General features: G+C 43.8%; 1 long non-coding RNA gene across 1 annotated transcript in view; it reads right to left on the reverse strand.

The window, feature by feature from the left end:
• Nucleotides 1–5016: 5016 nt before the first annotated feature.
• The window catches only part of LOC122743490, a 35393-nt gene continuing 24708 nt past the window's right edge, over nucleotides 5017–15701 (reverse strand). The window contains exons 2-4 of the long non-coding RNA XR_006354992.1: nucleotides 14367–14502; nucleotides 13518–13634; nucleotides 5017–5442 (exon numbers count right to left, since the gene is read on the reverse strand). This is a non-coding gene — a long non-coding RNA (uncharacterized LOC122743490). The remainder of the gene's footprint in view (nucleotides 5443–13517; nucleotides 13635–14366; nucleotides 14503–15701) is intronic.

Raw genomic sequence — 15701 nt, forward strand, 5'->3', positions numbered from 1 at the left:
AGTTCTTTCCAGCTCTGAAATTCTATGAATTCTGTGAATTTCCCCTCCCCGCCTCTCTTCTGACCTCTAGTCTTGGGTATTTAATTGCTTGATGGATCATAGATCTAGAACCTGACTAGTCTGACCACCCCTCTTTCTTCATTTCTAGTCGGTGAATAAGCATTTCCTACCTACCTACTATGTGCCAAGCACTGAGATAAGTGCTCTAGGAGGAGCTGATCTCTAGAAGAGAGAAGTGATCAAATTCACACAGGTAGTAAATGGCACAACTAAAACTTGAACTCAGAACCTGTAACTACAAGTTCAACACTCTTTCCATCACACCTGCTTTCTCCCCCATGAAAGAGGGGGGGAGAGTTGATGTACTAAGAGTTCAGGATGTCCATTACTCACCTAAAACAACTCTTTCCAAAGTTACTAAGATGTGAAATTGCTAAATCTGATGGTCTCTTCTCAGATTAAATCCTTCCCAACCCATATGCTGCTTTGAACACTTTTGACTACCCTTTCCTCCTGGATACTCACTTTCTCCTCTGATATTTCATGACGTTACTCTCTCCTGGTTCACTTCTGACCTGTCCGACAATTCCTTCTCAGTCTCTTTTGCTGGCTCATTATCCACTTCTAACTGTGAATGTTTCCCAAGGCTCTGTGTTAGATGCTCTCTCTCTCTCTCTCTCTCTCTCTCTCTCTCTCTCTCTCTCTCTCTCTCTCTGTCTCTCCCCCACCCCCATCTCTGTCTCTGTCTGTCTGTCTTTCTCCCTGTTTCTGTCTCCTCACAGACTGATAAGTGCCTCACCTAGCCCACTATTTCCAGTCATCCCCAACCATGCTTCACTTTACTTTCTACTCTTTCTACTTCTTAACTATCTTCTTTTTCATTTTTTAAATTATTATTTGTGTGTGTGTATTTGAGGCAATTGGGGTTTAGTGATTTGCCCAGGGTCACACTGTTACTAAGTGTCAAGTGTCTGAGGCTGCATTTGAACTCAAGTCCTCCTGACTCCAGGGCCAGTGCTCTATCCACTGCACCATCTAGCTGCCCCATGACTATCTTCTTGATGGCTACTTTGCATCTCCAGAATTCCACACCTCTTCCCCATCACCCCTTTATAGTTCCGGAACCAAAATATAATCTATTCTGCTATTGTTCCTCAAAGGATGTATCAATCTACTTCCCTATAGCTCCAGTCACCACCCCTCCTACTTTCTAAACCAAAACAGCTTTCCCTACCTACAATTCCACTATATAGTAACTCCTTTTATTCAGATGTAAGCCCCTTGAGGGCAGGGAATCTCTTTGCTTTTGCATTTTTCTCCCCACTGCTTAGCACCCTGTTCATCTCACTTAGTAAATGCGTTTCAATTCATTGATTCATCCATTCATTCTTTAATTAGCTCTGGGTTCAAGTCCTGCCTAGGAAGCTTACTACTTGTGGGACATTGAACAAGCCACAATTTCACCAGGCTTCAGTTTCATCTGCAAAATGATGCAATTGGACTAGATGAGTTCCCTCCCAGCTCTTGGTCTATGATGCTATGAACCATCAAGCCCTGTAAAATCAGCCCCAGACCATACTTCATTCCGTCCACACATCCATTTCAAGCATCTTGCCATCTTTCCTGCCAACCTCCCTTCTCCTCCCACCCCCCAAACCTCTATCCCCTTCTTTCCATCTCTTGCTGTGGGAATAGGAATCAGGCCAATAATACCAATGCTTCTAAAAAGAGACAACTGCCCCATGGTTCTGATGTGGGTTGGAATTAGGGTGAAATTGATTGTGAGCCATCCCAAAAGAATTACAAGACTCAGTGACTCAGTTTCCCAAGTTTTGTTGCAATACTGTGAGTGAACACAGGGAGAGAACCAGAAAAGTGGAAAGGTATCTCTCGAATAGTAAAAGATAGTTATATTTATAGTATAGATAAATTGATTATCAGTCCCATTATAATAATCTCCACCTTAGGTACAGGTATGGGGGAGGGCCTGTCCTTCTTATTATGATAATCTCCACCTTCGGGAGGTACAGGGGAGGGCTTATCCTAATTTGGAGTTCCTGGGGTCCTAAGCCAATCCCCGAGGTGGGCACCTTTTTCTGTAGAGGTGTGTTTTGGGGGTTTACACATCATAAGGTGAATCTGGGGACAAATTTGGCCTTTTCTGCACATATCTCTTTCTGATTCCCATGCTTAGTTTCAAAATATCTTCATTTATCATTTATTTCTAGTTTGATTTTCTATAGTCTGTCAGTATATCATTGTTATTGTTACAGTCTTTTTGATCTGGCCCTTTATGTTCTTGTTATGGGTACTGATTAATGTGACTTGTATTAATGCAGACTCAAGTCTTAAGTTATCCATTAACTGGGGCCTGAATCCCTTTTAGGGCTCATATCTGAATTAGAGCTTGGATCTTAGGTTTTTCTGTTACCCGCCCCACTTTTTTCTTGGTGAGGCAATGAGGGTTAAGTGACTTGCTCAAGGTTACACAGCTAGTGAGTGTCAAGTGTCTGAGGCTGGATTTGAACTCAGGTCCTCCTGAATCCAGGGCCAATGCTTTATCTACTGCACCACCTAGCTGCCCCCTGTTAACCCCTTTTTTGCCTCCTACATCAGTTCTACACTTACCAGCCCAATCACCCTAGCCACCATTCCCTTGTATGCATTGTCTCTCCTTGTTACAAGATTTTTAAGGGCAGGGACTGTTACATGGATGTGTTTGTATGTATGTACACATATATACATACACACATGTGCATATGTGTGTGTATATATATATATATATATTATCCCTAGTATTTGTGACAGAATTTGTTCCATTATAATTACTTTATATTTTTCATTAGTTCACTTGTTCATTCATTCATTTTATAGTGTGTGTGTATCCTCAAAACTTAGAGGACTTGAGGGCAGAAATACCAAGGAACTCAAACTATAGGTCTGGGTCAGTAAATACTTGGGGATTGATCTGGTCCCCATGGACTAGACCAGCTATTAGCAATTACATTCTGAGGGTCAAATCTGGTCTGGCTTAACTTGTGGGCCCTACAAAGACAGGCGGTGGGCCAGATTTGGGCTTTGGGTTATAGTCTGTCACCTTGTGGACTAGACCGAACACACATAGCACCAACTCTCTCTCCACCTCGCATAGTGAATGCCGCAAATAACCATTTAATCAATACTTGTTGAATGGAAGATGGCACTCAGAAGATATCAGACATGAAGAGCATGCACTTGACTTGGTGGAAGGCCTGGTGTCTGAAGCCCTGGTTCTGTCATCACCAGGCACGGCATCTGAGTCTTCTTGGCCCCAGGCCTTTCAGCACTGGGCATGATGGCCGAGCCTCCATGTTTTCAACTCTTTGCTTTATAACACAGTGGATGTTCTTTAAGACTCTCCATAGCTGACAAATTCATCAGCCTGGGGCCAAGCTGTTAATGAGCTGGGCCAAATTTAGCTGGACTGGTCCTCCAAGAAGATGACTGGCATTCATCATTGCGCCTATACTCAAAGCATCTCCAGATGGTGGCATCTGTCAGAGCTTGTGTTCATAGGCATAGTCTCTGAGAACCCAGAGATATCTCTAAGCCACAAGGGAGCAGTAGGAGTAGGACCTTAGTGGAGGAAGATGAGGAGAAGCAGTGTTAATAACATAAACATATTTATTTTAAACCATTTCTGTAAGGAACGGCAGAAAGACGATCCTAGCCAATCAGAAGTCAGGAGAGGCTTCTGCCCTCAAGTCCTCATTAACTAGCGGGATGACCTTGAATAAGGCCCGTGTCTTCTCTGGCACTCAGCTTCCTCCCTTGTCAAATTATGTACATACACGTGTAGAATCATGTTGTAAAATGACACATACACACATACACATCTAGAACTATATTATTGGATTACATATATACTCACATATCTAGAATTATAGGATTATGTACATCCATATGTCAAATTATATTATAGGGTAATGTACACTCACAAACATAGAAATATAATATAGGATTATGTACACACATATGTAGAATTATATTATAGGATTATATAAACACTCACATGTAGAATTATAGATTATGGGGACAGCTAGGTGGTGCAGTGGATAGAGCACTGGCCCTGGATTCAGGAGTACCTGAGTTCAAATCTGGCCTGACACTTGACACTTACTAGCTGTGTGACCCTGGGCAAGTCACTTAACCCTCATTGCCCCCCCCCCCAAAAAAAAAGAATTATAGATTATGTACATACTTACATGGGTAGGATTTTATTGTAGAATTACACATACCCACCTATATAGGATTTTATTGCAGGATTACATGCATACTCATTTATGTAGAATTATATTGCAGAATTACAAACATACTCATATTTTCAGAATTATATACATATGGACATACATGCTGTCTCCTCTGACAGAGCGTAAGCTTCCTGAAGGCAAGAGCTAAATGTTAAAACTTTGTCTTTGTATTCCCAGCACCTTAGACCAGGCCTGGCATGTCGTGCTTGGTAAATACTTGTTGAATAATTGAGGGGATGGGACTAGGTAGCAGAAAAGCAACATGGGGGGGGGCAGATATTGAACTTGGATTCAGGAGGACTGAGTTTTAACCCTCCCCCAGCCATGACCATGAATTTGACCATAAGCAAATGACTTCCTTTCTCTAGGCCTCATTTTCCTTATGTGTCAAATGTGGATAATAATACCAACCACGGGGTGTCGTTGGGAGGAAAGTTTTTTCCCCCAGTTAACAAACATTTTTTTTATCCTCACAGCTCTATGTGCTTCTGACCCCCATTGAGAAAGAAGGAATAAAGGAAAGAGGGAAGGAAGGAAATAAGGAAGGAAGGAAGGAAGGAAGGAAGGAAGGAAGGAAGGAAGGAAGGAAGGAAGGAAGGAGGGAAAGAAGGAGGGAAGGAAGGAGGGAGGGAAGGAAGAAGGGAAGGAAGGAAGGAGGGAAAGGAGGGAAGGAAGGAGGGAAGGAAGGGAGGGAGGGAGGGAGGGAGGAAGACCAACCACTGTAACAAATTTACATAGTCAAGAAAGACACATTCCCACATTGACCACACCTAAACATGTACCCATCATTCTGCATCTTGCTGCTTCTATCAGGGGTATCTTTCTTCACCATGGTTCCTTTGGAATCAGGGCTGGTCCCTGCTTTGATCAGTTCTTCAGTCTTTCAAAGTGTCTTGTCTTTAGTGATGTTGCTCATAGACACTTCTGATTCTGCTCCCTTTGCTCTGCAACGGTTCATCCAAGTCTGGGGAAAGGCTAGCACTGGCATGCTTGATTCGCTCATAGGTTACTCGCACTCTTTCTGTCCTTAGAAATCCGGTCCAATGGCCTCATTTTTGATAGATGAGAAAACCAGGGCCCAGAGAGATAAAAGGACTGGCTCCAAGTCACACACAGATGGGTTGTGGGAAGGTCTGAGACTGGAATCCTGATTCTAAGTCAGATACAATAATAATTAGCATTTATGTTGGTGAGTTAAGGTTTATCTCATTTAATGATCACAACTCAGGGATAAGGGTGTTATTGCTCCCATTTTACAGATGAGGAAACTAAGAGAGATTAAGTGACTTGACCAGACTCACTGAGATAATAAGGGTCTGAGGCAGGATTCAAACTCAGGTCTTCCTGACTCTACAGTCTATCATTATGCCACCTAGCTGTGATTTATTGTTTTTATTGCCTAAAAAGCTCTATTTCCAACTCTAATCTAACGTGATAGTTCAAAATTTGAAGCACGTCTATTGATTATGCAGCTGCCTCAGTTCCCCCCTCCCCTCCCCTCCACTTCCCATTAAAAACTCTTTCAAAACCTTCTATCCTTTGAGGTAGAACACCCCTTCTGAAGGTTCAAGGAACCCAAATGTCGTTGAGACTTTCTGTTTCTGCATGGAAGCTTTGGAATTGTGGGATTTGATCTGCAGAGGACTTGCAGTTGCCTTAGGGAATGAACTAAGGACAAGCCCCCCATCTGTGAAACAAGAAGAGTCAGATTTGCTAATGGTTTTACTTTCCATCTCAGCTGGGGACATTTAACCCTCCAGGAAGACTTTAGGACTTATCACAGGATTTGAAGGTTTGGAACTGGAAAAAACCCAAGAACCTTAGAATTCAGGAGGAGTAGGAATTGAGAGGTGGAATGCATGGTCTAATGGACCAGAGCTGGAGTCCAGATGACCCGTTTTCAGATCCCGCGTCAGAAACTCTGTCTCCTAACTAGGGGCATTTTTGTTGGCCGTTCCCCACCCCCTTCCCCATGCCTGGAACCCTATCCTGGCTCCTCTCACCTCCTGGTTTCTCTGGCTTCCTTTGGGTCTCAGCAAAAATCCCACCTTCTGCAAGAAATCTTTCCCAGTCCCCATTAATACTAGTGCCTTCCCTCCAAGATGCCACCCCTGACTTATCCTGTATCCGTCTTGTTTGTATGTAGTTGTTTATATATGTCTTCCCCATTAGGCTGAGAGTTCCTTGAGAAGCACACAGCGGAAAAGTAATAAATGCTTGTTGTCTGACTGATTGAAAGGGTATGAATGGGGCAGCTAGGTGGTGCAGTGGATAGAGCAACGGCCCTGGAGTCAGGAGGACCTAAGTTCAAATCCAGCCTCAGACACTTAACACTTACTAACTGTGTGACCCTGGGCAAGTCACTTAACCCCAATTGCCTCACCAAAAAAAAAAAAAAAAAACCGGTACAAATACCAGGTGGAGGAGTCTGGACTTCATCCTGTGTGCAGCGGGGAGCCACTGATGGTTTTTGAGAAGGGGAGGAGCATTGTGTAATCAGGAAGAACGTCTGCTTATAAGGTCACTGTTACAGATATCCTTACCCAAGGCTGTGAACTGTTCTGTGATGAGCTCTCCATCTTTCTCACCCAGGGATCAGCCATCCTCCTATTTCCTGGCTGCTAGAATTCCCTGCAGCTTGTCCCCGACACATATCAGTCCCTTCCAGGGGTTTACCTGGACCATCTCCCCCTTTGCAATCCACCAGGACCGACCAGCATCTCTTTCCTGTGCTTGGGGGTCCCTCTCTGGCAGGAAATAATGCATTGTAATTCTGGTTTCCAGGATTTCCTGCAACAGCCCTCTGGGCCGGACAAGGCCCTGCTAGATTCCTCCCCAGAGACCCTCACAGGGGCTGTGTCCAGGTGAAGGAAGAGCATCAGCAGAGGCTGGCTTGCCCAAAGCCTTTTGAGGCAGAACAAATGGAACTAGGGGAAGTAGATGTTCCCTCCTTAACCCCAGGGAGCCCATGGCCTTAGGAAGGTGGGCGGGCGGGCAGGGGGCAGAGGGCAAAGGATAGTCGCAGTGAACTTCCTCCCGACAAGGGCTCCCAGCTGTCGTGTCAGTTACTCAGGCCCTGTTCACTGGAGTCTGTGCCAGGGCCTGGCTGACCAGTTGAGGAAGGCAGTTATCCTCATATAAGGGCTTTCCCTTCTCAACTCGGCTGTGCTAGAAAGCTATGGTCCTGGGCAGCCTGCATTTGTCCTTCCTGGAATAGAGTTAAATGCAGGCCAGAAAAATGGAAATTTCTCATGTGCCAAACATTTGGATGCAGGACCCCATGAGTGTCTGTGTGTTAGGCTCTGGGGATGGCAGAGTTGGGGATGCCAGAGTGGGATCCTAGATTTAGAGCTAGCAGGGATCTTAGAATTCATCAAATCCAATCCAATCCCCTCATATTAGAAAGAAACTGGGGCAGCTCGGTGGCACAGTGGATAGAGTACCAGCCCTGGAGTCAGGAGGACCTGAGTTCAAATCTAGCCTCAGACATTGATACTAGCTGTGTGACCCTGGGCAAGTCACTTAACCCCAATTGCCTCACCAGAAATCAAGAAAGAAAGAAAGAAAGAAAGAAAGAAAGAAAGAAACTAAAAATCAGAGAGGCAAAGGGTTTTCCCCCTGGTCATACAGCTAGCAAGTATCTGGAAGCAGGTTTTTATTATTATTTTTATTTTATTATTATTATTATTATTTATTTTATTATTATTTTAATTTTATTATTTATTTTAATCCTGGAAGCAGGATTAAAACTCTCTATTCTGTGTTCTGGGCAGCTAGATAGTGCCAGAGTGCAGGCTTGGAATCAAGAAGAATCATCTTCCTGAGTTCAAATCCAGCCTCAGACACCTACTAGCTGTGTGATCCTGGGCAAGTCACTTTACCCTGTTTGCCTCCCCTTCCTCATTTGTAAAATGAGCTGGAGAAGAAATTGGCAAACTACTCCAGTATCTCTGCCAAGAAAATCCCAAATGAGGTCATGCAGAGTCCAACATGACTGAAACAATTGAACAACAAAATTCTATGCTCTAGCCCCTAACACCCCCTTGTCTCCATAATCCTGTCTGTGCAAAGCTAAATCAGAGTTTCTTACCCTTTTTTTTAATCCTTTAGCAGTCTGGTGAGGCCTATGGGGCCTTTCTTAGAATCATGTTTTTGGATGCATAAAATATTTAGGATTTAAATTGTAAATTGTAAACTGTTTTTTGTTTGGTTTGGTTTGGTTTTGGTTTTGGTTTTGGTTTTGGTGAAGCAATTGGGGTTAAGTGACTTGCCTAGGGTCACACAGCTAGTAAGTGTTAAGTGTCTGAGGCTGAATTTGAATTCAGGTCCTGCTGACTCCAGGGCTGGTGCTCTATCTACCTCGCTACCTAGCTGCCCCATATTTAGGATTTAAAGGAGAATCAGTCGTGTGTAAATAAAGGTGTTAAAATATATTTTAAAAAAACAATCAGTTCCTGGCCCCTGGGACAATGTGAGTTACAGCCATCTGTCCTAGTTAATAACTTTCTGGGCAGCTAGATGTCACCCCATCTCCTCATCAGCTGCCCTGGGAATCTTCCCCCTCAGCCTCACCCCTTTCCCCACTTTCAGCTTATCTCATGTGTTGCTTCTCCCTTTTAGAATCCTCCTTTACGTCAGGGACTGGTTTTCTCTTTCTTGCTATTGCCAGTGCTTAACACAGTTCATGGCGCTTAGTAGGTGCTTAATAAATAATCATAATCATAATCATAATTTCCTTCTTGTTGACTCTGTCAATGTTTAAGTGAGTGGATATTCATGATCATGATTGTTATTATTAGGTGTGTGGAGGGGAGGGAGAGAATATCATGAGGGGGTAAGTGGGTATAGGAAGAGGAGGCTGGAGCACATGCAGATAAATGTGAACTTCTTGATTTTTGTCAAGATCAGTCCCTGTGGGGAAAGAAGGAGTAAAGAGGCCTGAGGATCTCTGAGTGCCCTGCAGTAACCATACATCTTCCTTAAAAAAAATTAAAAAGTCTCTGACTCTGATTAATGACCTAGAAACCCACTGTAAAATTGGTCTGGTCCCTCCCAGGGTCTGCTCCAGAGGGGTGGGGGAAGGCAGCAGTTAGACATTCACATAAATAGCAGCTTTGCAAGGTCCCCTCTCACCTGTCCCTCCTCCCCCGCACCACCCATCATGCCAGCTGACTGGAAAAGGCGCGCCTACAGCGGGGGCCCTGCACCAGGGAGACAGACACGCTGGATCCAATGAGCCAAATGTCAGGAATGAATTGGCGGCAGCTCCCCTCGGACCCGCCACAGCATTTATAGGGCACTTAGACCATGAATCACTAGGATACAGATGAATAACGGAGAGGCTGGCAGGTAATCGATCCGGCATGAGATGGATAAGCCTCCACGTGCGTGCTAGGCAAGGGCTCGAGAAAGGGGGTTATTTCTCTCCAAGCTTCTTCTCCTCTCGCCTGACCACCTTGGTCTCACTCTACGTGGCTCTCTGGCCCACCGGGGAGATGCGCAGGACAACATCAGAGCTGGAAGGTCTCTTGGAGATCAATTAGTCCAACCCTCTCATTTTACAGGGGAGGAACCCAGGAAGCTTCCTGTCTCTCAGATATGCCTTTTTTTCCATATTCTTTGAGAAAACCTCCCCATCTTTCTTTTTTTTTTCTTTCAATCAACTTCTCCATATTGTGCCCCTGTTCTGCAGTGGGTGTCATGCTAGGCACAGTGGAGGTTAAAGATAAAAGATAGGGAAATAGGACCTGCCCCAGAGGGGCTTATAATCTTCCCAAAACACAAAAGAGAGAACAATGCAGGTGGAATCTAATTAATTACCTGAATGTATATAGTACAGACAACAAATGTTATTGGAAGTCACCAAGAAATCGATAGCATTTATTAAGCTACCTACTATGTGCCAGAGACTGTGTTAAGCTCTGGGAATACAAAGAAAGGTGAGACAGCCTCAAGATGCTTTCTGTCAGATGAGAGAGACAACATGGAAACAACTGTATGTAAACTGTATGTTGTTGTTCAGTCATGCTGGACTCTTCATGACTTCATTTGGGATTTTCTTTGCAAAGAAACTGAAGTGGTTTGTCATTTCCTCCTCCAGTTTATTTATTTATTTGTTTGTTTGTTTTTGGTAAGGCAATTGGGGTTAAGTGACTTGCCCAGGATCACACAGCTAGTAAGTGTCAAGTGTCTGAGGCCGGATTTGAACTCAGGGACTCCTGACTCCAGGGCCGGTGCTCTATCCACTGCGCCACCTAGCTGCCCCCTCCAGTTTATTTTTACAGGTGAGGAAACCAAAGCCAACAGGGTTAAATGACTTGCTCAGGCTCACACAGCTAGTAAGCATCTGAGGCTGGATTTGAACTTAGGTCTTCCATACTCCAGGCATAGTGCTCTATCCACTGCACCACCTGGACACATAAGGATAAGTTGAACCTGATCAACAGAAGGAAGGGATGACAGGTCATTTGCCCAGAGTTGTCATGGAAGAATTTGTGAAGTAAGGGAGCCAAGAGTTCATCCTTGAAGAATGGGTAGGATTTGGATGAACATTGAAAAGATGACAAAGGTTAATGATAGAGGGTGAAGAAAAATTAATTGGGAATCAAATAACCTGGAATTGAATCCTTGCTCTGCTAATAGCTTAGCACAGAAAAGCTTAACAAATGTTTGTTGATTGACTACATGACCTGTGTGACTTTGGGGGAGTCCCACTTCCTCTTTCTGGGACTCAATTTTCTTGGCTGCAAAATGAGTGTTAGAAAAAAAATGAGTGTTAGACTAGATGACTTATAACTAAGCTTCCTTTCAGCATTAAATTACAATCAATAGAATATGTCAATTCTGAGGGTGAGGACTGTTTTCATTTGTATATCCTCAATACCTACCATCCCTGGCATTCCATAGGAATTTAATAAATGCTTGTTGAATGTGGAAACATGAGGGGCAGCTAGGTGGTGCAGTGGATAAAGCACTGGCCCTGGATACAGGAGGACCTGAGTTCAAATCGGGCCCCAGACACTTGACACTTACTAGGTGTGTGACCCTGGGCAAGTCACTTAACCCTCATTGTCCCTCCAAAAAAAGGAAGGTGGAAACGTGGAAGTGGGAATGACTGTATTGTGTCCTGAGAACAGTTATCTGGAAGTGCCACAGAAGCTCTGGGACAAAAGAATGAGGAGAGATTTTGCCACCACTATAAAACTACATTGTCTTGAGTAGAGAGTGCTTGAGACAAGCCATCAATTTAGGGATACCTGTTGTTTTCCTTCATATTCTATTTCCATGATATACTCATTGTTTAGCTCTCCAACATTAGATTATTTCTATGAGCATCTTCCAACTCCTGCTCAGCCCTTAGATTAGGTTATCCTGGGAACTATTGCTTAATTTGACTTAAGTTTTTATTTATTGTTCTGTACCAAGATATGGACCTGTCTTCTCTCCCTAGAGGGGGTATTTTCCACAATACCTATTAATGACCTGCTAACATTGGTCCTATCTCTCCCTCTGGGGGACAAAGATCCAAAATCAGTGATGGGACTGGCTTCACCACTGTCTCTTCTGGAAAAACAAAGAGTACATATTGATTGTTTGGTGGTTTCTAGTCTTTTCTCAAAGAGGATCAAAATGACATCACTATGTTGGGGTCAAAATATAGTGTTTCAGACTGTGGCTGATCAGAACAATACAAGCTAGGAAGGGTCTACCACAGGTTGGGCACAAATGAACATTTGGAGTGGAGGCAGAGCTACTGCAATTCTGCTTTGCTCATGGAGCACAGCGCCTTTTTTGCTATAGAGATTTTTTTTTTTTGCAGGGCAATAAGGGTTAATTGACTTGCCCAGGTCAAGTGTTTGAGGCCAGATTTGAACTCAGCTACTCCTGAATCCAAAGCCAGTGCTTTATCCACTACGCCACCTAGCTGCCCCCTACCTATTGCCTCTTAATTTTTTTTGTGTGGGGCAATGAGGGTTAAGTGACTTGCCCAGGGTCACACAGCTATTAAGTGTCAAGTGAAGTGTCTGAGGTCGGCTTTGAACTCAGGTCCTCCTGAATCCAGGGCCCGTGCTTTATCCACTGCATCACCTAGCTGCCCCCTAACACAGCGCCTTTTTTGATGAAGGCATGCCATGCTGGGCAGTCCTTTGCCAGCTTCTCCCATGCCACAAGATTGGTTCCAAAGTTCTTAAGAGAGACCTTGAGAGTGTCCTTGTATCATTTCTTCTGACCACCACATGAGCAGTTGCCTTGTGTGAGTTCTCCATAGTCTTTTTTGTTTGTTTGTTTGTTTGGTTTTTGGTGAGGCAATTGGGGTTAAGTGACTTGCCCAGGGTCACACAGCTAGTTAGTAAGTGTCAAATGTCTGAGGCTGGATTTGAACTCAGGCCCTCCTGACTCCAGGGCTGGTGCTCTATCCACTACACCACCTAGCTGCCCCCATAGTCTTTTAAGCAAGCATATATTTGGTATTTGAACACATGGCTAGCCCATCAGAGTTATACTCTCTGCAATAGAGTTTGAACACTTGGAAGTTAAGCTCAAGAAAAGACCTCGGTGTCCAGTACCTTATCTTGCCAGGTGATCTTCAGAATCTTGCTAAGACAATTCAAATGGAAGTGATTCCATTTCCTAGCATGGCACTGGTATTATATCCAAGTTTCATTGGCATTGAACAATGAAGTCAGCATAATAGCTCCATAGACCTTCAGTTTGGTAGGCAGCCCAATACCTCTTCTCTCCCACACTTTATTTTGGAGCCTCCCAAACACTGAGCCAGCTCTGCCAATGTGTAGATAACATGCCATCAAGGATAGGAAAGCTCGGCACTTACTCTCCAATATAGAGACTCCACCTCTCCTTTGGAGTGCAAAGCATATCCTCTCAAGGAGTTGGGAAGGGTTTTTTTTCCAATGCTATTGGCTTGAACTCACATTCTGGTGTGTTCTTTCCAATGCTGACCACCAGTGATTAACACCTTAGTTTCTTTTTAACCAATTAACATCAATTAGCTTTTACAAACAGAATTAGCTTTTATAATTAGCTTATTGCAAAGATATTCCACTCCTCCCTTATACCACCTCAGTCCCTGGAAAGAGTGGGCTCAAACTTATAGCATTTTCTACAAAGCATTTACAGACCAAGTTCACTCCAGAATGTGGCATGGCCAATGATAAGGTATCTTTTCTTCTTGGACTAGGCTGGGTTAATCAGGTTACTCTTCAGTACCTTGGCTAACTCCCTCATCCATGCTCAGCCTCTGGTAAATCCTGGCATAAGTATTTACTGAACTTCTGAGGCTTGCTCTTCTGACCACTTGAAATGCACAATGTTGTGCCCCTTCACCTGAAAGAAGTAAAAAAAAAGATATAATAAATACATATCACTGAGACTTTCTGGAATTCAGCTCCCCAGCCCCTTCCCCATGGGCTGATAGCAGGCAGAGCATGCTGAGCCTGCCCTGGGGATGGAATTCCATTGGCCAGGCTCCTATTGCACGAGAAATAGGAAATAACATTGTGAAGTTTAATGCAAGTCATCATGGGGCCATTTCCAAATGCCAATCAACTCAATTTGATCCAACAATATTTGTGTGTATTAAATGCCTATTAAGTAAGCTTATATTCTTCTGAAAAGTAATTTGGAGCTAGAAAAATCTTTGAAGATCAGACGGACCAAACCCTCATTTTGTAGATGAGGAAATAGGGCCAGGAACTTTGAATGCCAGGTTATATTTCATGAACTTTCTCTTGTAGGCAATGGAAAGTCATTGTAGATTCTTGCAGTGGGGAGTGACATGATGAAAGTCATATTTCAGGAGGATGAGGGTTCCTTAAAGTCCTTCTGTGGGTGTTCAGGGTGGACTGAATCAAGTAGACATTAGAGACAGAAAAAAATTATTCAGAATGAGATAATGAAAAGGGATGATGTCAGTAGGACAGTAGAACAATGGGGAAGAATGCAAGAGACATTCCAAATAAAGAACCAATGAGACTTGATGACTGAAAGACGCCTCCCCTTTCCCCCTTTCCCCCTTTTCCCCTTTGCTCTGGGTTCAGGCCCTTGACTTGTACTCACCAGTCCTCCCAGGGACAGGAGCCCTCCATACTCCAGTTTCTATAGGTTGTATCCTCCATACGAGACTCCTCAGATGCTACTTCTTGTGCCTCTGACAGCTCAAAGACTTGATGCTCTGTTGCCATGTTCTGCCTGCCTGTAGGGACCCGCCCCCTGTTACATTTCCACTGATGTCCTTCCCTGCCTAGATATTACCATAATATTTGCTCTCACCCTCCCTTGGCACACCAAACATGTATTCAAATAGCAGCATGAGAGATGGAAAGACTCAGTTCAAATACTAGCTCTACTACTTACTAACTTTATTTTAATTCCCTTGTCTAAGCCTCAGGTTCCTCATCTGTAAAATGATAGCTTCACTTCACTACCTTTAATCGATAGTTCTTTCAGATCTCAGTTTTATGATCCTGTTGCTCCCTCAGTCACAGAATCATAATCTTGTTCAGTCGTTTCTGACTCTCTGTGACCACATTTGGGGTTTTCTTGGCAAAGAGACTGGAGTGATTTGCCATTTCCTTCTCCTGCTCATTTTACAGATGAGGAAGATGAGGGCAAACAGAGTGAAGTGATTTGCCCAAGAAGTTAGGAAGTGTCTGAGGCCAGATTTGAACTCAGGTCTTCCTGACTCCAGGGCTAGGGCTTTATCTACTTCACCACCTTGCTGCCTAAAGTTGGAGGGCTCTTCAGGGCACATCTAGTTCAAACCCCTTATTTTATAAATGAGGAAACTGAGATCCTAAAAATTAGGTCAACTGCCCAAGGTCACAGTTAATGTCAGGCCCAGCACTGAATTCACATCACAGGATCAGAGGTCAGACATCCAACCATACATTGTTTTCTAATTCTAAGTCCAGTGTTTTTTCCATCATACCATAATGACCTTCGAAGAGTTAACAGCAAAGGGAGAGAAACACAGAGAGAAGCAGGGAATCAAGGACAAAATCTCTGCAGTGTCATAGAATCCAAAGAAGAAGAGAATATCAAGGAGGGGCTTGCCAACCACACCAACTGCCTTGGGCTCAGGAGGATGAACCATCCAATTCTATTCAAGATATATTTCAAGTACCTGCTAGGTGCCAAGAATCATACTAGGTGCTAGAGATACAAAGGCTCTCTCCTGAACTCCAGCCCCACATTACCAACTGCCTATTGGATATTTTCAACTGAAGCTACTACATGACACAATGAATAGACCACTGGACTTGAGTGAAGAAAACCCGAGTTCAAATCTTACCCCAGACACTTTGTGCTTTATGACCTTGGGAAAATCAATTAACCTCTACTGCCTCAGTTTCCTCATCTATAAAATGTCAATAACAATAGCATCTGCCTCCC

This window comes from Dromiciops gliroides, chromosome 2 (assembly GCF_019393635.1).
Source record: "Dromiciops gliroides isolate mDroGli1 chromosome 2, mDroGli1.pri, whole genome shotgun sequence".
NCBI lineage: Eukaryota > Metazoa > Chordata > Mammalia > Microbiotheria > Microbiotheriidae > Dromiciops > Dromiciops gliroides.